The sequence below is a fragment of the Microtus oregoni genome, unplaced genomic scaffold (assembly GCF_018167655.1).
Source record: "Microtus oregoni isolate MIOR12 unplaced genomic scaffold, Mior012 000001F_ref0000356, whole genome shotgun sequence".
NCBI classification, from domain to species: domain Eukaryota; kingdom Metazoa; phylum Chordata; class Mammalia; order Rodentia; family Cricetidae; genus Microtus; species Microtus oregoni.
The window spans coordinates 63,662,352-63,683,207 of record NW_024543060.1 but is presented as its reverse complement, the minus strand read 5'-3'; the positions used below and the strand labels follow the sequence as shown (position 1 = coordinate 63,683,207).

At 40.0% G+C, this 20,856-nt stretch overlaps 1 protein-coding gene across 15 annotated transcripts in view; it reads right to left on the bottom strand.

Moving 5' to 3' along the window:
* The window catches only part of R3hdm2 (R3H domain containing 2), a 133,156-nt gene that overhangs the window by 79,637 nt on the left and 32,663 nt on the right, over positions 1-20,856 (bottom strand). The window contains exon 1 of one of the 15 annotated variants that reach the window (XM_041664064.1): positions 1,232-1,249. The exons of the other annotated variants lie outside the window; for them this stretch is intronic. The gene's annotated coding sequence lies outside the window, so the exon portion shown is untranslated. Of the gene's footprint in view, positions 1-1,231; positions 1,250-20,856 lie in introns of those variants that run through there. 15 annotated transcript variants of the gene reach the window in all.

The following is a 20,856-nucleotide window of genomic DNA, read 5'->3' as shown; positions in this document are numbered from 1 at the left end:
TAAGAAAGGCTTTAGATGTAGCCCACCAGCGCCTAAGTCAAAGGAAAACCACGCTCAAAACAACTGTCTTTTCATTTCGCAGCACTTCTTCCCCCCTCAAAGGCTATTCCTGTTCTAGTTGCAGACTGGGAACTGCTCCCAGTGACGTCAGAGCAGTCTCCCAGCAACGGTTAAGGAGGGTTGTCCACCACAGGGGTTTCCTGAAAAGCTAATGAGAAATTACCCACATATTTGCTGCAATATCAAGATGCAAAGATTCGGTGGAATTCAGTATTAACCTTATAGCTCCTGTCTCTATGATAAATAGATTATTCTTTTAGACTGTTCTTCATTTATTCTAGATTTACCCTTTTCTACCTCCCCTCACCCCACTGTCTAAATAAAGTTAAATTGTTAGTTTGAAACATTTATAGATATAACAAATTACTGAGATACTGCAGAAAATAGAACTGCATAATCTAAGCTAAACAACTAAAATTATTATTTTTTTTACTTATTACAAAGAATTCAGAATAAGTGGCAGTACAGAACAGATACATAAATTAAGATAAGAAAATAAACAGGCAGATTCTTAAAGGTACAATTCTACAGATGCTATCTTTTACAGAAAGGTGACTCAGATTTTTCTAGGCTCTAGCCTACTGAGTTCTTCAAATTGACCTCTGCAGGTAGCCCTTCAAAGATCAGCAGTATTAAAATGGAGTTCATAAAAGGAATTGGAAACCCAAACACTAAATCCAAAAATTAATGAGCTAGGGCTGTTGCTCTCACACCTAGTTCATACCTGGCAAGTCCTTCCCAAGCTTTGCTTTAGCTCTATAGATTCAGACTGAATTTTATACTCAACTACAGTGGCAAGGACTTTTATATAACCACCTATTTTGAGCTCTGGAAAACATCACACAAAGTGATCAGGACCAGTATAAATAATACAGAAAAAAAAAATCCCAAATTCCAAAACTCAGTTTAAGTTCATAGTTCTGGGTTCTCAGCCCTCCCTCTTCATGAGCTCTTTTCTTCTACATTTAAAAATAGCAATTAGGTAAAAATTCATCAGCATCAGCACTCACAGGGTTAATTCAAGCACCTTGCTTCAGCAATCCGGACTTTGGTCTAAGCTTGTTGTAAAAGAAACAAACACAATGGTACCCCACCGCTAAATCCCAGTTAGCTGCCCGCTTTGTTCAGTGGTGTCCAGTTATCATCATCAAGTCATAAAGGGAGAACGCACCGCTTCAGATCGATTTTTCTTCTTCTTTCTCTCCGTCCCCTCCCTCTCAGAAGAAAAAGACTGCAAACAAAATAATACGTCACTGGAGGGAGAGGGAATCCCATCTCTGCACTCTTTAGAAACCAAAGCCAGCAAAAACAAGCCAATTGTAAGAAACAAACAAGCCATCCAAAATTAGAAGTGGTAAAACCAGAGAAACTCATAACGACCTCAACGCATCAAACAGCATTTGTAGGAAAATGGTTTAGCAAATTACTCCCAGATGTTTATAACCACAAAAGCTCCCTAGATACAGAAAAGGCGACATTTTTCTTCTTAACACATTTGAAGAGTAGGGGACAGTTACATAAAGACACAGGACACAGAGGCATATTCACCAGCAGGGCATGGAGAGCTGGGTAATGACACACTGAAGGATATTTATAGGGGATTCCCTGCTTCCTGCAATGTGCGTCAACAGCATCACCAGAGAGAACAGAAATCTCTGCGATTCTCATAAGCAAAATCTGAATGAAGCATTGCTTAAAAATCATTATGAAAGCGGTAGAGTCTGCATACAGTAGAAGTTCTAACAAACCTAATAATCAAAATCTTTAAAGATAAAAATCAGCCCCTGAAAAATGTCCAGAAAATCCTTGAAAAATTTAATACTTAAAATTTAATTTATATAGTGTATATTGTACAGTTAAATCAACAATGATATTTTTTAAAATGCCAGCTTTTGTCACCTCTCCCTCCCAGCCTGTGAAGTCCAAGGACTTTTATTTAAAGAAAGAAAATCATCCAAAACTCACCCCAGATGGATCTGCACTTACACCAACAGCACCAACAGCAAGCTCACATTATTAATGGAGACCTCATTGTAAAGATCTGTTCTGCCGGAATTTTGCCGGAAGAAATTCCTTCTGGGAAACCTGTGCCTCTTCCCCCGCCTACAGTCCCCAGCCGCCCCCCTTCACCCTTGAATGAAATGCTACTGATCCTTGTTGCTGCTTTTCCGGCACGCTAAGTGCTCTGACAGCAGATCTGAAGCTGACCACAGCCCAGCTGTTTTAAGGGATGTCACCCAGAGCTCTGCCGACAGACAGACAGGCAGACCGAGACGTGTACACACACAGACACACACACACTGCAAGATCACCCCCTCCCACCTCTTCTTGCTTTCATTCAAGTACTTCAGTGGTATGCCTGCCTCCACACTGCTCTGAGGACAGCTTTTAAAGATACAGCAGCAGCTCCTTTTCACTGCATATGTTCAGCTGCCAAAATAGACTTTTTAGTGAAGAATAATGATTTGGGGATATGTAAAAGTTCACCTTTAAATTTATCCTGCTTTTTTCTCACCTGCAAAATAATTGAGGTCAAAGAAATGCTTTTTACCTAAAAGCTATCAGGCTCAACTTTAAAAATGCAAAACAAGGACCAAACCCAGTCAGAGAGAATTTTCTTTCCAGCGAGCTATATTTAGTAAAAATCATTTATCATTTGGGGGCAGAAGACAAGCCGCATGGAACACTAGTAGCTATCTGTTTCTCTTCCCATATTGGTCCCCAAAAGTCCAAGTGGAAAACATGAGGAAGGCACCATGGGCGGGGGGTAGGAAGAGAACACAAATGTGAACAAACATTAGGATAAATACATTAAAATAAATAAAGGAATTAATCCAAAGGAGACTGTGAGAAGGAACGATAACTGCCGAAAGGATAAAGCATGCATGGTGAGCCAGCAATGGCAGCTCATACCTGCTATTCCAACAGAAGGGTGGGAGTCAGGAGGTGTGATTTGAGTTTAAGGACAGGTTAGGCTACAATAAAGACTGCTTTGCTGTTGCTGTTGAGACAAGGTCTCAACAAGTAACCTTGACTGGCCTGGAAATCAGTCGCTACCCTGACTCTGCTTCCCAAGTGTGAGGATCAAAGGCATGAACCACCACACCCAGCAAAGTCTTGGAGTAAAACAAAACAAAACAAAACCAGAAATCCCTCAGCCTGAGCCTGAAAACCATTTCCATGAATCTACCCTGGAACTTCAAATTTAAATCCAGTATGGTGGCTCACACCCATAATCCCAGTATTCTTGAAGAATGAAGCAGTTCAAGGTCAGCCTGGGCTACAGAGAACCTGTCACAAAAAAATTCAAATAAATAAAGTATGGCTCTGGGGTAACAAACTTAAGTGTGCCTACTTTCAGATTCTTTCTCCCTTCCCTCTTCTCTTCCTTCTTTGGGTTCCTTCCTCTTGTCCATAAAGACTGATCCAGAACCGTGTGCATGCTAAGCATGTACTACACCACTGAGCTGCACCTCCTGCCCTAGGTCCTACTGTCTAATGCTACAGGAGGCAATGGACCTTAGAGGTACTTAAAAATTCTGTAATAACAAAAAAATACTATGGCTAAAACCAAGGCACCCTAAGGAAAGCAAAAGACACTGTTAAAAAGACTTATCTGAGCTAGTTGGGGCTTTTAATCCCAGCACTCTGGAGGCAGAGGTAGGTGGATCTCTGAGTTTGAGGAGAGCCTGGTCTACAGAGTGAGTTCCAGAACAGTCAAAGAGAATCCCTGTCTCAAAACATACACATACACAAACATACCTACACACTCACTTACTCATCCTTGGGACTGGAGAGATGGCTCAGTGGTTAAGAGCACTGGTTGCTCTTCCAGAGAGGGTCTGGGCTTAATCCCTAGCAGCACCCACATGGCACCTTGTAGTCATCTGTAACTCCAGTCCTAGGGAACCCAACATGCTTTTGTGGTCTCTGAAGGGCACCAGGCAGGTATGTAACACAAGCATACAGGCATACCAAACACCTATACACTTAAGATAAATACATTTTAAAATGTATCCATTCTTCAGACATATGTTTGTTTTGTGCATATATTCTCTCTCTCTCTCTCTCTCTCTCTCTCTCTCTCTCTTTTCTTTTTTGGTTTTTCGAGACAGGGTTTCTCTGTGGCTTTGGAGCTTGTCCTGGAACTAGCTCTTGTAGAACAGGCTGGCCTTGAACTCACAGAGATCTGCCTGGCTCTTCCTCCCGAGTGCTGGGATTAAAGGTGTGCATCACCACCCTGCTCGTGTGCATATATTCTTACTATGGGCCCTAGCACTATGATAAGTTCTACGAAACAGATTCACTAAGATTCGTACTAAAGACAAAAAGGCACTTTGTCTTTTATTCTGAGTGACTTGAGAAGCCATTAGTCAGTTGAAAGGCTCATAGGAAAATAGCCAAACAGATCACTGGAAGAAATCCTGCTTCTATACTTTCTGAGATAAAAGGCTACTGGTAGCCTTTTTAAGTAACTTAACTTATGTATTTGTGTGTGTATATATGTGTGTGTGTGTGTACACGTGTGTGTACATACACACAGAAGCATGTGTGTGCTTGCACATGTCAGCACACAGGTAGAGCTCAGAGGACAACTTCTGGAGTCAGTTCTTTCCTACCATCATGTAGATCATGTGGCAGAGCTGAGCCATTTCACCTCACTAGCAGACTGTAAGACTGGACCTACATTTCTTTGTGGCCTCCAATTTTTTTTTTGTTTGAGAAGTTTATACTATGAAGAGAATAAAAAAATATTAAAATAATCACCTAGATCCATACAAAAATATATTTAATGTAAATAAGTAACTTATAAATTTTAAATGTTCTCAGTCCGGCACTGGCGGTGCACACCTTTAATCCTAGCACTCAGGAGGCAGAGACAGGCAGATCTCTGTGAGTTCAAGGCCAGCCTGTTTAACGGAGTGACTTTCCAGGACTGGCTCCATAGCTCCTGAGAAATCCTATCTTGAAAAACAAAACAAAATTAAATGTTCTCATGGTAACTTATCATACTTCAGTATCTATCCCTAGTATATACAATAAGCTCATTCTGAACTATATTTAAAAAAAGGCCACCAAAGCTGAGTGTGGTGGTTCAAGTCTTTAATCCCTGCATTCAAAAGACAGGATGGATCTCTGTGAGTTTGAGGAAAGCCAAGACTATACAGGGAGTTCTGGGACAGCCAGGGCTACATAGAGAGACCCTGTCTTAGCAGAAAAAAAAGAAAAAAGAAAGAAAAGGCAAAGAAAGAGAAAAAACTATGTAGGTGAGTTGTTGATAAACTACCGGGTGGTCAACATGAAAAGAAAATCTAAAGAGAACTGGAACCTTAAAAAATGAAATGACTTCTTTTGGCTTAGGGGAGGGCTTCTGCTTTGGAGGCAGGATCATAAACCCACTGTGTACCTGAGGTGGCCTTGAACTCCAAACTCCACCTTCTAAGTGCTGGCATTACAAGGATATGTTATCGTGCCAGTTTCTACATGACTGCAGAATCACTACCTAGAAGGCTGAATAGAACCTCCAAGATGATTTCAACTGTATCAAATGTTCATTAAGTCAACACAGACTTAAAGGAGTTAAACAAAAATCCAGGCCCTCATCATATAATTACCCAAAATTCCAGGAAACAATCTAAAATTACTTGGCCATGTAAAAAAAAAAAAAATCAAGATTATTTCAATTTGCATAAAACAAGACATGAATAATCAAAAAATCAAGATGGACAGATATTGGAATTAATTATCTGACAATGACCTTTAGGTACATAGTATACAGATGTTTCAACAAGGTACAACACTATTAAACAGAAATACAATATATACAGAAATAAAACTGGAAACTTTAGAATCACAAACTATAACGACCAAAATACAAATAATTTACTCAATGGGTTTATTTATTTATTTTTTCTTATTGTTTTTTTTGTTTGTTTGTTTTTTTCGAGACAGGGTTTCTCTGTAGCTTTGGAGCCTGTCCTGGAACTAGTTCTTGTAGACCAGGCTGGCCTCAAACTCACAGAGATCCGCCTGCCTCTGCCTCCCAAGTGCTGGGATTAAAGGCGTGCACCACCACTGCCCGGCTACTCAGTGAGTTTAAAGCATAATAAATTTGAAGGTCAATCACAGATTAATACATAATGTAAACAAAAGACAAAAATAACTGACAAAATTGAAAACCAATTTATAATTAAAATGCTCAGGAAGGAAACTATCTTTAAAAGGAAAATAAAACGGCGGGGGAGATAGATGGCTCGGTAGTTAAGAGCAGTGCTTGCTATTCCAGAGGACCCAGGTTCAATTCCCAGCACCTGCATGGCAGCTTACAGTTCCTTATTAGCAGACAGCAACTATATAAACAGAAAACATAAAGAATCAAAAAACTGAAGCTAACAAAACAAAAAAATCTTCTCAAACCAAAAAAACATGTTTAGCTATATCATCACAGAGCATTAACACTGAAAAATAAATAAAATGTCCATAAATTTAGCATAAACAATTAAAAAATAAAATACTATTTATGACTATATCCCTCAAATTAAATGCTTACAAACTGAAAACCACAAATGTAAGCCATCAACCACTCCAGTAAATCAGAGTATGTGCACAGACGAAAGATAACACAGGGCAGCTGTCCACTGTGCAACTGCTCATCTAAAGGCTTACAAATTCCATTCTGTCTCAGCAAGAATTTTGTAGATACAAACAAACAAAAAAAATATTTATTTATTTGTTTTTAAAAAGACAAAGTATGGGGGGGGGGCTGGAGTGATGGCTCAGTGATTTAGAGCCCTGACTGTTCTTCCAGAGGACCCAGGTTCAATTCCCAGCTCTTACATGGCAGCTCACAACTGTCTGTAACTCCAGTTACAGGGCATCAGACATCCTCACACAAACATGCAGGCAGGCAAAACACCAATGCATATAAAATAAAAATAAATAAATTATTAGAAAAAAAGACAAAGTGGGCGGTGGTGGCGCGCGCCTTTAATCCCAGCACTTGGGAGGCAGAGGCAGGCGGATCTCTGTGAGTTCGAGGCCAGCCTGGTCTACAAGAGCTAGTTCCAGGACAGGCTCCAAAGCTACAGAGAAACGCAAAAAGAAAAGTATGTAACCCTGGCCTGCCTCAAAGTTGTGGCCAAGTGCTGGTTACAGACATGCACTACACCACTGAGCACCTCAGAAGAGGTAACTGAAGCAAGACGACAATGCAGGGCTCAGCAGGTGTGGTACCTTCACATCTGTATCGCAGCATTCCAACAGTGAAGTGGGCACAGAGACAAGAGAATCACCCCGAAGTTCATGATCAGTATGCATGAAAAGGCAGAAGCAAAGAAACCATTTTTAAACAAGCTAGAAGCAGAGAACAAACTTCTTTTTTTTTTTAATATTAATGCTCTTAACTACTGAGCCAGCCCTCAAGAACAAACTTCTAAGAACTTTTCTTTCTTCTTCTTTTTTCTTCTTTCTTTTTTCTTTTTTTTTTGTTTTTTTTTTTGTTTGTTTGTTTTGAGACAAAGTTTCTCTGTAGCTTTGGAGCCTGTCCTGGAACTAGCTCTTGTAGACCAGGCTGGCCTCGAACTCACAGAAATCCACCTGCCTCTGCCTCCAGAGTGCTGGGATTAAAGGCGTGCGCCACCACCGCCTGGCTTAAGAACTTGTTTTCTGACTCTCACGTGTGTGCCATTCACATTCATATCATTCCCACACCTCAATTTAAAACAAACCAACAAAGAGAGGGCTCAGCAGTTAAAAGCACTGGCTGCTCTTCCAGAGGACCTGGGTTCAATTCCCAGCACCAACATAGCAGCTCACAACCACCTTTAACTTCAGATGCCCAGGGAATCTGATGCCCTCACACAGACAAACACACAGGCAAAACACCAATCCACATAAAATAAATGATAAATCTTTAAAAGGTATTTTTTAAAAATGTCAGGTCAAAGGAGAAGAGAACCTTTAACTTGATGTGTTCTAGGAAAGCACGGGCTACAGTGTGAAACCTTTCCCCAACACAATTACAGTTCTGCAGATTACACAGGCTTTTGTTATTATTCCCTAAACAATGCAGTGCACCAATATTTATGTTTCATTAGATATTGTAAGATTGGAACATATCTGGGTTTTGATAGCTGAATCACTCAAGGGTACACTAAGGGAAAACCACCCTGGCTTTACAATGAGAAAATGGTGATGATTAAAACCAAATAGACTTAAAGACAGAAAAAGGGGAGGGACTGATGATAGCAAGCATGAATACTACTTTCAGAACGTTTCAGAGAAATGAGGTGGTTGCCAGAGATGGAGTCATCTGTCATGACTGGGATGATGTGCCTTTAAGACTCATTTGCTGGGCTTTAAAGAGGGCTTGGTGGTTAAGAGAACTTGAGTTGTGAAGGGCCTGAATTCCTAGCACCACATGGAGGCTCACCAAATCCTCGGGCACCAAGCATACATGTGGCACACAGATGTACATGCAGGCAAAATGCTCATATATATAAAATAGTAAAAAAGTAAATCTTAGAAAAAAAGATGTCTTTTTTAAAAAAAATCATTTGTTAAATTTATATGTAATACATAAAGACCTGCAGGATTACATGATTTAAAAGCGAGTTGTGAGGTCAGCAAGATGACTCAACAGGTAAAGGTGTCTGCCACCAAGCCTAAGTTCGATGTCCAGAACAGAGTTCAACAAGTTGTCTTGAATCCATACATGTACGATACCATGGCACAACATGTACATAGCCCATATACATATAAAATAAATAAATGTTAAAAAAAGCTCCATTTGTTGTTTCTGAGCATCATCTGTAGTCTATACAATAATTTAGTTTTGGTAGTTTGAGACTGCCCTTAGCTAGCCTAGAACTCTCTATGTAGGCTGGCCTCAAACTCAGAGAAAATAATCTCTTTCTGCTTCTCAGATGTGCGTTGCTATGCCTGCTCCTATGCAATATTTTAAACACCTTAGGCTTTTCTTTTCTTTCTTTTTTTTAAAAATATTTATTTATTTAGTATACAATATATCCCTTCAGACCAGAAGAGGGTACCCGACCTCATTACAGATGGTTGTGAGCCACCATGTGGTTGCTGGGAATTGAACTCAGGACCTTTGGAATAGCAGACAATGCTCTTAACCCCTGAGCCATCTCTCCAGCCCCCTTCTTTTCTTTTCTTTTGGACAGAATCTAAGTCTATCACCCAGGCTCACCTAGTACTCAGTATGTAGCTCAAGCTGATCTTGACCTGGCAATCCTGCTTTTACACAGAGAGTGCTGAATTATAGGTACTTTAAATGGGTTTTGCTGTTGTTTGTTGGGTTTTTTTGTTTTGTGTGGGCTTTCTATTTGAGATGAAGTCTCACTATGCAACTCAGGCTGGCTTCAAACAGCCTTTCCAGTGCTGAGACTGCCGGAGTGCACCACTATGCCCGGCTTCAAATGTTCTCACTGGAGTACTACCCTTCACTACATCTGACGGGGCAGGCAGCAATCCTAGGTACTCAAAAGGCTGAGGCAAGAGGATCACAGAGACCTACCTAAGGCTACAAGTGAGTTCAAAGTCAGCCAGGAAATTTAGTGAGACCTTGTCTTACACTTAAAAGTCAAGGAAGACTGAGGATGTTGCTCAATGAATGGGACAGTGCTTGACTACCATATGGGAGGATTTAGGTTCAATCCCCAGTACCACCACCACCACCACCAATAATAATAATAATAATAATAAAATAATAATAATAATAATCCCTATTCTCCTACAGTAAAAACTACATAAGCACTGAGTTCAATTCCCAGCAACCACATGTTGGCTCACAACCATCTCTAATGAGATCTGGTGCCCTCTTCTGGTGTGCAGGCATACATGCAGGCAGAACACTATTATATAAAAAATGGATAAATAAATAAATCTCTAAAAAAATGATATAAACAAACAATATATCTCTAGGGAAATGCTCATAAGCATTATTTATAATGGGAAAAATTATAAAATGGGAATTTTTAGGTTTTCTCATGTTTAAAGACATCAATGTACGCTTTAAAACTAAACAGATCCCTCAAAACTGAATTTAGTGTTACTAAGAATCTTAGTTGCACCGCATAAAAGTAAAGTGTGTTCAGACAATCATAAATGGAAACAGCTGAGTCCTCAAGCTTTGGAATAGGCAGCACTCCATTCAGAGCTCCCAGGCTGCATCTTAAGAACACTGCAGCATCCCCAATTACTAGGATCTCTCTGGTTCCTATAATTTATTCAACTATAAAGTTTAAATTCACAGGTAGTCTTTGAATCCATATGCACACAATGACAAGAAAAAATATTTTACAGACAACTGGAAAACACTATACATGAACTGAATATCACATGACTCAAAGTCAATTATTTTGTAAAATGATAATGAGATGGCACTTAGATTTTAAAATCCTTATTGGGGGTGGGGTGGGGATTTAGCTCAGTGGTGGATGCCCTGGGTTCAGGCCTCAGCTCCGGGGGCTAAAAAAAGACAAACTAAAATCCTTACAGTTACAGATATTACTGAAGCACTTAGAGGTGAAATGACACATGAAAACATTTAAACCCTGAGCCTGGAGAGAGTAGGTGAAGTACTTGTCTTGGAAGTACATGGTGAAGTCCTCTGGGGTTTGATTCTCAGAGTCCACATGAAGCCAGGCATGGCAACATGTGTCTAACCAAGGCAATCCTCTTGTGAGAGTGGAGGTGGGAACAGGAGAATCCCTGGAAGGTCACCACCCAGCTAGATGGGCAGACACAGAAACAAGCAAATAAGACAGTCTTAAATGCCAGCAAATGAGACGGTCTTAAACGTAGTAGAAGGGAAGAACAGACACTTCAGATTGTCTGATGACTTCCACGTGCACACTGTGGTTTATTCATGCATCTGCACAAACACATACTGTTATGATTTTCGTCTCTTTAAGAGACATGCCACACCCACTCCCTCCCCCATCCGCTGAGGCAAGCTGATCTTCAGCTTCCAGCCTGAGCTTGCTCTCCTTCTGTCTTCCTCTCAGAGAGGCAGCTTCGCTTCTGCCTCTCTCCCCACTTCTCCACCCCTGTCTCTCTCTCTCTCTCTCTCTCTCTCTCTGTCCTCTTCTTTCCCCCCTCAAGTAATAAATATCCAATTCTATTATGTACGATGTGTCTGTCCATGTGTCTCCCACCTGCTCGCTGTTGCCAGGACCAGCCCACCCCGCAGCAAGTTGCTCGGGACCCGCCGGCAAAAAAAAAAAAATCATAATACATACATTATGTACATATACATCAACAGATTAGAAAAAAATTCCAACTTTGTTTTTCCAATTGTGTTGACACCACATTGTTATTCGATGCCAGTGCTGTTTCCAGTTCTCATCATTTCCATGAAAAGCAGTAAGTAGAAAGATCTCCATACTGTGGTTTGTACAAACTGACGTCTTTACTATTTACAGACTAACCAGTGATAAGAGGCACAGGAACCAACTGGCTACAAAAATTGCTAGCAAGAATACACTGTTTAATTAAAGAATGCAGAAACTGATTACAGACCTGGTACTGTGGCACTGTGAAATAATGTATTATAAGAAGAACACTGAATTCAGTGGGCTTCAGATTTATAAATGGTCCTTCAGTATCTAGACCAAGAACTTCCTCAGAACTTCAAAACAGATTTATGCTTCCAAAGAGCTCTGTAACCAGTGCCTTCAAAGAGGCACTGAACACACGGCAGCAACAGGATATCTAACAGGATCCCCAGTGAGGGCCCAGAACTGACAGTGCAACAGAAACCAGAGGCCTCGACCCAGACCAATGACTCTAGAGGAAAACTCGAACCAAAGGAAGATGGCTACACCAACAAAAACACAGACAATTAATGATCTCATTACAGCAAATCCTGAAGAAAAAAAAATGCACAAATTAACATCACCAACGATGAAAACTAAATTAACAGGAGCTAGCAACCACTGGTCATTAATATCTCTTAGTGTAAATGGACTCAACTCACCTATAAAAAGGAACAGGATAACAGATTGGATAAAAAAACTGAATCCATCCCTTTTCTGCATACAAGAAGTGCATCTCAACCTCAAAGACAGACATCGTCTCAGAGTAAAAGGTTGGGGAAAAATATACCAATCAAAGGGACCTAAGAAACAAGCAGGTGTAGCTAACCTAATATCTAACAAAATAGATTTCAAGCTAAAATCAGTCAAAAGAGACAAAGAAGAACATTTCATATTAGTCACAGGAAAAAATCCATCAAGAGGAAATTTCAGTACTGAACATCTATGCCCCAAACACAAGGGCACCCTCATATGTCAAAGAAACATTTCTAAAGCTTAAATTATATATTAAACCCCACACACTAATAGTGGGAGACTTCAACATTCCCCTCACTGGACAAGTCAATCAGACAAAAAAATGAACAGAGAAATAAGAGAACTAAAAGATGTTATGACTCAAATGGACGTTAACAGACATCTATAGAATATTCCATCCAAACAGAAAAGAGTACACCTTCTTCTTAGCACCTCATGGAACCTACTCAAAAATTGACAACATACTCGGTAACAAAACAAACCTCAACAAATACAAAAAAATTGGAATAACCCAATGTACCTTATCAGATCACCATGCTTTAAAACTAGAAGTCAACAGCAATACTAATTCCAGAAACCCCACAAACACATGGAAATTAAACAATGCTCACCTGAATCATCAATGGGTCAAAGAAGAAATTAAGGGGTAAATTAAAGACTTCCTAAAATCCAATGAAAATGACCACACAACATACGCAAATTTATGGGACACAATGAAAGCAGTGTTAGGTAAGTTCATAGCACTAAATGCCTATATAAAGAAGCTGGAAAAATCCCACACTAGTGAATTAACAGAACATTTTAAAACTTTAGAACAAAAAATACACAAATTAACAAATTAAAGCAAACTCACCTAAGAGAACTAGACAGCAGGAAATAATCAAATTAAGAGCTGAAATCAACAAAATAGAAACAAAGAAAACAATACAAAGAATCAATGAGACAAAGAGTTGGTTCTTCGAGAAAAATCAACAAAATAGACGAACCTTTATCCAAACTAACCAAAAGGCAAAGAGAGAATATCCAAATTAACAAAATCAGAAATGAAAAGGGGGACATAACAACAGACACAGAGGAAATACAGAGGATCATCAGGTCATATTTTGAAAACCTGTACTCCACAAAATTGGAAAACTTAAAGGCAATGGACAACTTTCTGGATAAATATCACTAACCAAAATTCAATCAAGACCAGATAAGCAAATTAAACAGACATATAACTGCTGAAGAAATAAAAACAGTAATCAAAAGTCTCCCAACCAAAAAAAAGCCCAGGACCAGATGGTTTCAGCTCAGAATTTTACATGACTTTCAAAGAAGAACTAATACCAATACTCCTCAAATTATTCCATACATTAGAAACAGAGGGAACATTGCCAAACTGTTTTTATGAGGCTATAATTACCCCGATACCCAAACTACAGAAAGACAGTACTAAGAAAGAGAATTACAGACCAGTCTCACTCATGAACAGTGATGCAAAAATACTAAATAAAATACTAGCAAATCAAATCCAAGAACACGTCAGAAGCATCATCCACCATGACCAAGTTGGCTTCACCCCACAAATGCAAAGATGGCTCAAAATATGAAAATCTGTCAACGTAATCCACCATATAAACAAGCTGAAAAATAAAAACCACATGATCATCTCATTAGATACCAAAAAGGCATTTGACAAAATACAACATCCCTTCATGATAAGGTCTTGGAGAGAGCAGGGATACAAGGAACATACCCAAACATAATTAAGGCAATATACAGCAAGCCAACAGCCAACATCAAACTAAATGGAGAGAAACTCCCAGGGATTCCACTGAAATCAAGAACAAGACAAGGTTGTCCACTCCCTCCATATCTATTCAATACAGTTCTTGAGGTCTTAGCTAGAGGAATAAGACACCAAAGGGAGATCAAGGAGATACAAATTGGAAAAGAAGAAGTCAAACTCTCACTGTTTGCTGACGATGATAGTTTACATAAGTGATCCCAAAAATTCTACCAAGGAACTTCTATAACTCTTAAACACTTTCAGTAATGTAGCAGGATACAAGATTGACTCAAAAAAATCAGTAGCCCCCCTGTACACAGATGATAAAGGGCTGGAGAAGAAATCAGAGAATAAACACCCTTCACAATAAATAGCCACAAATAGCATAAAATATCTCAGAGTAACTCTAACCAAACAAGTGGAAGACTTGTATGACAAGCACTTTATTTTTTTTAAATATTTATTTATTTATTATGTATACAATATTCTGTCTGTGTGTATGTCTGCAGGCCAGAAGAGGGCACCAGACCTCATTCCAGATGGCTGTGAGCCACCATGTGGTTGCTGGGAATTGAACTCAGGACCTTTGGAAGAGCAGGCAATGCTCTTAACCACTGAGCCATCTCTCCAGCCCCATGACAAGCACTTTAAATCTTTGAAGAAAGAAATTAAAGAAGACACCAGAAAATGGAAAGACCTCCCATGCTCTTGGGTAGGCAGAATTAATATAGTAAAAATGGCAATCTTACCGAAAGCAATCTACAGATTCAACACAATGCCCACCAAAATTCAAGCAAAATTCTTCAAAGACCTCGAAAGAACGGTACTCAACTTCATTTGGAAAAGCAAAAAACCCAAGATAGCCAAAACAATCCTGTGGAATAAAAGAACTTCTGGAGGCATCACAATCCCTGACTTCAAACTCTACTACAGAGCTACAGTACTGAAAACAGCCTGGTACTGGCATAAGAACAGACAGGAGAACCAATGGAACCGAATAGAAGACTTGGATATCAATCTACACATCTTCGAACACCTGATCTTTGATAAAGAATCAAAAAATATCAAATGGAAAAAAGAAAGCATATTTAATAAGTGGTGCTGGCATACTGGATATCAACATGTAGAAAATGAAAATAGACCCATGCACAAAACTCAAGTCCAAATGGATCAAAGACCTCAACATAAAGCCAGTCACAGTGGGGCTAGAGAGATGGCTCAGTGGTTAAGAGCATTGCCTGCTCTTCCAAAGGTTCTGAGTTCAATTCCTGGCAACCACATGGTGGCTCACAACCATCTGTAATGGGGTCTGGTGCCCTCTTCTGGCCTGCAGGCATACACACAGACAGGATAATGTATACATAATAAATAAATAAATAAATATTAAAAAAGAATTATTTAAAAAAAAAAGCCAGTCATACTGAACCTCATAGAAGAGAAAGTGGGAAGTACACTTGAAAGCATTGGCACAGGGAACCACTTCCTAAATAGAACCCCAGCAGCACAGACACTGAGAGAAACAATTAATAAACGGGACCTCGTAAAACTGAAAAGCTTCTGAAAAGCAAAGAACACGGTCAACAAGACAAAATGACAGCCTACGGAATGGGAAAAGATCTTCACTAACCCCATATCAGACAGAGGTCTGATCTCCAAAATATACAAAGAACTCAAGAAATTGGACACCAAAAGAACACATAATCCAATAAAAAAAAATGGAGTACAGACCTAAACAGAGAATTCTCAACAGAGGAATCTAAAATGGATGAAAGACACTTAAGGAAATGTTCAACATCCTTAGTCATCAGAGAAATGCAAATCAAAACAACTCTAAGATTCCATCTTACACCTGTAAGAATGGCCAAGATCAAAAACACTGATGACAACTTATGCTGGAGAGGTTGTGGGGAAAACGGAACACTCCTACATTGCTGGTGGGAATGCAAGCTGGTACAACCCCTTTCGATGTCAGTGTGGTGATTTCTCAGAAAATTAGAAAACAACCTTCCTCAAGACCCAGTGATACCACTGTTGGGTATATATCCAAAGGATGCTCAATCGTGCCACAAGGACATATGCTCAACTATGTTCATAGCAGCTTTGTTTGTCATAGCCAGAACCTGGAAACAACCTAAATGCCCCTCGACCAAAGAATGGATAAGGAAAATGTGGTACATTTACACAATGGAGTACTACACAGCAGAAAAAAATAACGACAGCTTGAATTTTGCAGGAAAATGGATGGAGCTAGAAAACATTATTTTGAGTGAGGTAACCCAGACACAGAAAAACAATTATCACATGTACTCACTCATAGGTGGTTTTTAAACATAAAGCAAAGAAAGCCAGCCTACAGCCACAATCCCTGAGAACTTAGACAACAATGAGGACACTAAGAGAGACTTACATAGATCTAATCTACATGGGAAGTAGAAAGTAGAAAAAGACAAGATCTCCTGAGTAAATTGGGAGCATGGCAACCCTTGGGGGAGAATTGTATGGAGGAGGGGAGAGGCAGGGAGGGGCGCAGAGAAGAATGTAGAGCTCAATAAATATCAATAAAAAAAGATTATAATACCTTGAATTGCAGTATGTTCAAGACAAAAAGCTCAATAAATAAAAAAAGAAGAGTACACACAAACGGACAACTTGAGCCATGGACCATTTACCAAAGAATGTAATTCTGAGTTACATGGTGGCATATGCCTATAGAGTACTGGCAAGGCTAAGGCCGAAGAAGATCATGAGTTCAAGCTAAGCAGCTCAAAAAAAAAAAAATTTAAAACTGTGATTCTGAGCTTGGTTTTTTAAGAAGCCATCAGAATGTCTTGGCTAAGTGAGAATTACGATAACTTGGATGGAAACAAGAACACAAGAAAAAGATAGTAAGAGCAAGGTGAGTTCCACTTGTCTGACAGACATGTCCAAAGAGATGAGGTTATCTGTGACTGGGTAGCAGATTTAGCCTCAAGTTCTGCCAAGCAATACTGAGAGCCACCATCCCCTATCAGTGGGGAACAGAGTGACAGTAACAACAGGAATCACAGGGCAGTAAGATAGCAGCGTTTTGGTCAGCAGAGCTGACTAGAAGCAGCAACAGAAGGTTCAGGAGATGAAAACAACTCAGAGTTTCTAAAGGCACCTACACTGGGGCGGGGCTGAAGAGTAGAGAGGCAGAGAAGGTCTCACACACTTTAGTGACTGCCCCCACCTCTGCTTACAGTGCTGGAAAGGTCTCCTATTAAAGTAAACAGCCAACAGTGACATACATAGGCCAAAGAGGAAAGGAGACTTGGGGGACATGAGGACAAAAGGGGAAGAAACGTCTCTCAGAGTCTCTGCCTCACTCAGGCTCTGCCATCTTCTCCCAGCCCACAAAACAGCAAGAGATCAGCAATGAGAAAAAACAACACAAACACCCGCCACCACCACCAAACAAAGCAATCATCCCTAACCTGTATCCCCATAAGAGGGAGAGTCACACTTGTAACTAAAAAGAATCTCAGTTTGCTGCTGTGCCTCTCCACTTGTCCTGAATAACCACCATCAAAGGAAGAACACAAAAGCAAAAAACATCACCACAAAGTCCAGCATAATACAATCTTTATGTCTGAGTCAGCCTAAGAGCAGACAGCTTTTGTCCACAGTTCCTACAACAATGTAACAATCAAAATTTTCTGATTTATCGTGAACATCATATGCTGTGGCCTGTTCCCACACTACTTTGAGGCCTTCCCAGGATTAAGCAGGGCTTAACATGAACCAAATCTGTCAACTAAGTTGAAGGCAGACACATAATGAGCAGTGGTGGAAAAACAAAAAAACAAAAATCACAAACCACACACCATGCTGCTCCACTCAGCTCCAAATAATGAGGGCTGACTCAGGAGAACAGCTGCAACAGAGCCACAGCCCAGAGGTAAAGAGGCTGGGGGAGAGGCAGCATCAGGAATGACAGGAAGATGGTTTATGTCAACAAATTCCTAAACCCTTTGCAGTAAAAGAGGCTGCAGAAACTACACTCAGAACAAACATCAGAATTCCAATATGCTTTAAAAAAAAAAAAAGAAAGAAAGAAAGAAAGAAAGAAAATCTTTTACAGGAACTTTGCAACTTGATAACAAAAAAGCTAACAAATCTAATACCTGTTGGCAATAATATTTTGGTTTGGTTTGGTTTTCTGGAACACAGTCTCACTAGCAAGATGGTCTGACAACCCTCCTGCCTTTAGCCTTTCCAATGTTGGGACTACAGCTGTGTATTACTATACCTAGGGAGCAAGTGTATTGATAGAAAATGCAATGCCATAGAAAACACAGTTTTGATTTATTTTAAACAAACCTAGAATCTTTTATTATTTTTTAAATAGATAGATAACTAGAAGGTACAGTTTTGCTTGGTTTTGTTATCGGATTTGAGGTGTTTTCTTGTGGGAGTTTTTTTTTTTTACATTTTTTTCCTTTTCTTTATCTTTTTTATAAATACAAATAAAACATGAAAAACTCTACCTCAAAAAAAAAATCTAACAGTTCAACAAAAGTCCTTAGCATTGACATGGTACGTCACAATTTAAAATCCAATGGTAAAAACAGAGGTTTAGAATTGTTTGATAATCACAAGCCAAAAGAACAAAGTTGAGAACATTTTTTAAGAAAAACAGAAAGTTTGATGGTGGTGCACGCCTTAATCCCAGCACTCAGGAGGCTGAAAACATTCAAGGCCAGTCTGGTCTACAGAGTGAGTTCTAGGACAGTCAAAGCTACATAAAGATAGGAGGAGGAGGAGGAAGAGTCTTCCTAGCTACACCACAGAGCTGTGGAACTGGCACTGTGGAGTAACACAGTGCAGACTCACTCGTCACCCCCTAGCACTTGAGCACAAAGCACTCCAGATTCTTCTATTCATCTTTCTGCCTTTTCTTTTTTTGGTTTTTCAAGACAGGGTTTCTTTGTAGCTTAGGAGCCTGTCCTGGAACTCTCTCTGTAGACCAGGCTGGCCTCGAACTCACAGAGATCCTCCTGCCTCTGCCTCCTGAGTGCTGGGATTAAAAGTGTGTATCACCACCGCCTGGCTCATCTTTCTGCCTTTACAAACCCTAGCCTTATACCTGCAAACAAGATCCTCATTCATTAATTTAAAAGGTAGTTTGAAATTTGAGTAGAAATGATGATTATGGTCCTCCCAGATTTAAATTAAATTCCGACCGAAGTGATGAAGACAAAAGAATGTGCTCATGGGATCAAGGACATTCCAGTCTGTCAAGAATGCCTCAGAGGCTGGCCCTGCAGTTCCATGGTACAGCACTGGCCTAACATGCACTAGGGTTCTGGATTCAACATCTACAATTAAAGAATGAGGGAGCTTCAAAGTGGGCTTGGTGCCACATGTCTATAACTTCAGCTAATGAAGGAAAATCTTGAGTTCAGGGCCAGCCTAGACTACACAGCAAGAGAAGGGAGGGGAGGGAGGGAGGGAGGGAGGGAGGGAGAAGCTAATTTGTTCCAAGTACAAAGTTTCATGTACAGAACAGCAGATCTCTGCGATTTGTAGGCTAGCCTGATTTACAGTTAGTTCCAGGACAACTAGGACTACACAAGAGAGACAAAGGATCACAAGCCAGACGTAGTCTACAAGTTCAAAATATATGTATTGGGTGTGATGTGTCACCCCTGTGATCCCAGCACTCAAAAAGCTGAGACTGTCTCCATCTCTACATAAAGGGGTTACAGCTATACACCACTATACTCAGCTAAGACAACTTACTGTGGGATATCTGTACACTGTGTGAAGATGCACTGCTGTAGCCAACTGGTGTAATAAAAAGCTAAACAGCCCATAGGGAGGGAAGAGAATATAGATGGGACTTCCAGGCAGAGAGAATTCTGGGAAGAAAGGTAGAGCCGCCAGCCAGAAAGAGAGGAAGCAGGAGGGCAGTATGGAGATGGGGTAAAGAGTCACATGGAAGATTGGTAGATTTAAAAATACGGGTTAATTTAAAATATAAAAACTTAAGGCCAAGTTTTCATAATTAAAAATAAGTCTCCCTGTCATTATTTGTGGGCTGGTGGTCCTGAGCAGAAAGTGCTGTTCCATATGGTGTCCAAACACAGGGTCACAGAAAGCTAATAACAGTTCTGGACAAGGAGCCTGATGTGGCTTCTAGCCCCAGTCTCTCAAGTATGTGGCATAGAGAGCAGCTCCTGACCGCTGCCTGCAGGCTTGAGCCAGCCACCAGTGCTATGTGCTAAGGAACCATGTGGCAGACTGGTCTGGTCCTTTAAGACTTTGGTTCACAGAGTCAGAGAACACTGACTATGCACAGAAAGCCAGGCCCAGACACAGAAAACCTCTAAAAAGCTACAATATGTTTAAAAATGTACTTAGATGCTAAAGAAAGAAAATGGGCATAGACAGTCATAAGGAAAAAAAAGCCACCAAAATAATTTAAAAATAATAAAGTAGTAGGGCAATGGTGGCGCACACCTTTAATCCTAGCACTCAGGAGGCAGAGGCAGGTGGATCTCTGTGAGTTCGAGGCCAACCTGGTCTACAGAGCAAGTTCCAGACAGGTTCCATAACTACTAAGAAACCCTGTCTTGAAAAATAAAACAAAAACAAAAAAACTAAGTCTTTATTAATAATTAGTAATAGTAATTACTAATAATAATAGAGAGCAAAGTAATATAAAATGAATGAGTCATATAAGGACGGTAAATATAACACAGGAAGTTTGGACCTTATATGGTGCTTTGTTAATTTTGAATTTTTTGAATGCTAATGAGCAGAGAATGGCAGGTGCTGAGAGACACTGGATGGTGGAAGGGACTGCTGAATTAAACCAGCCTGGATACTTTAGTGATGTCTTAGCTTCAGAATGGGAGTCAGGAAATGTGTTATGCTGGGGGAGAGGTTGTGCTTTTATTTCCACAA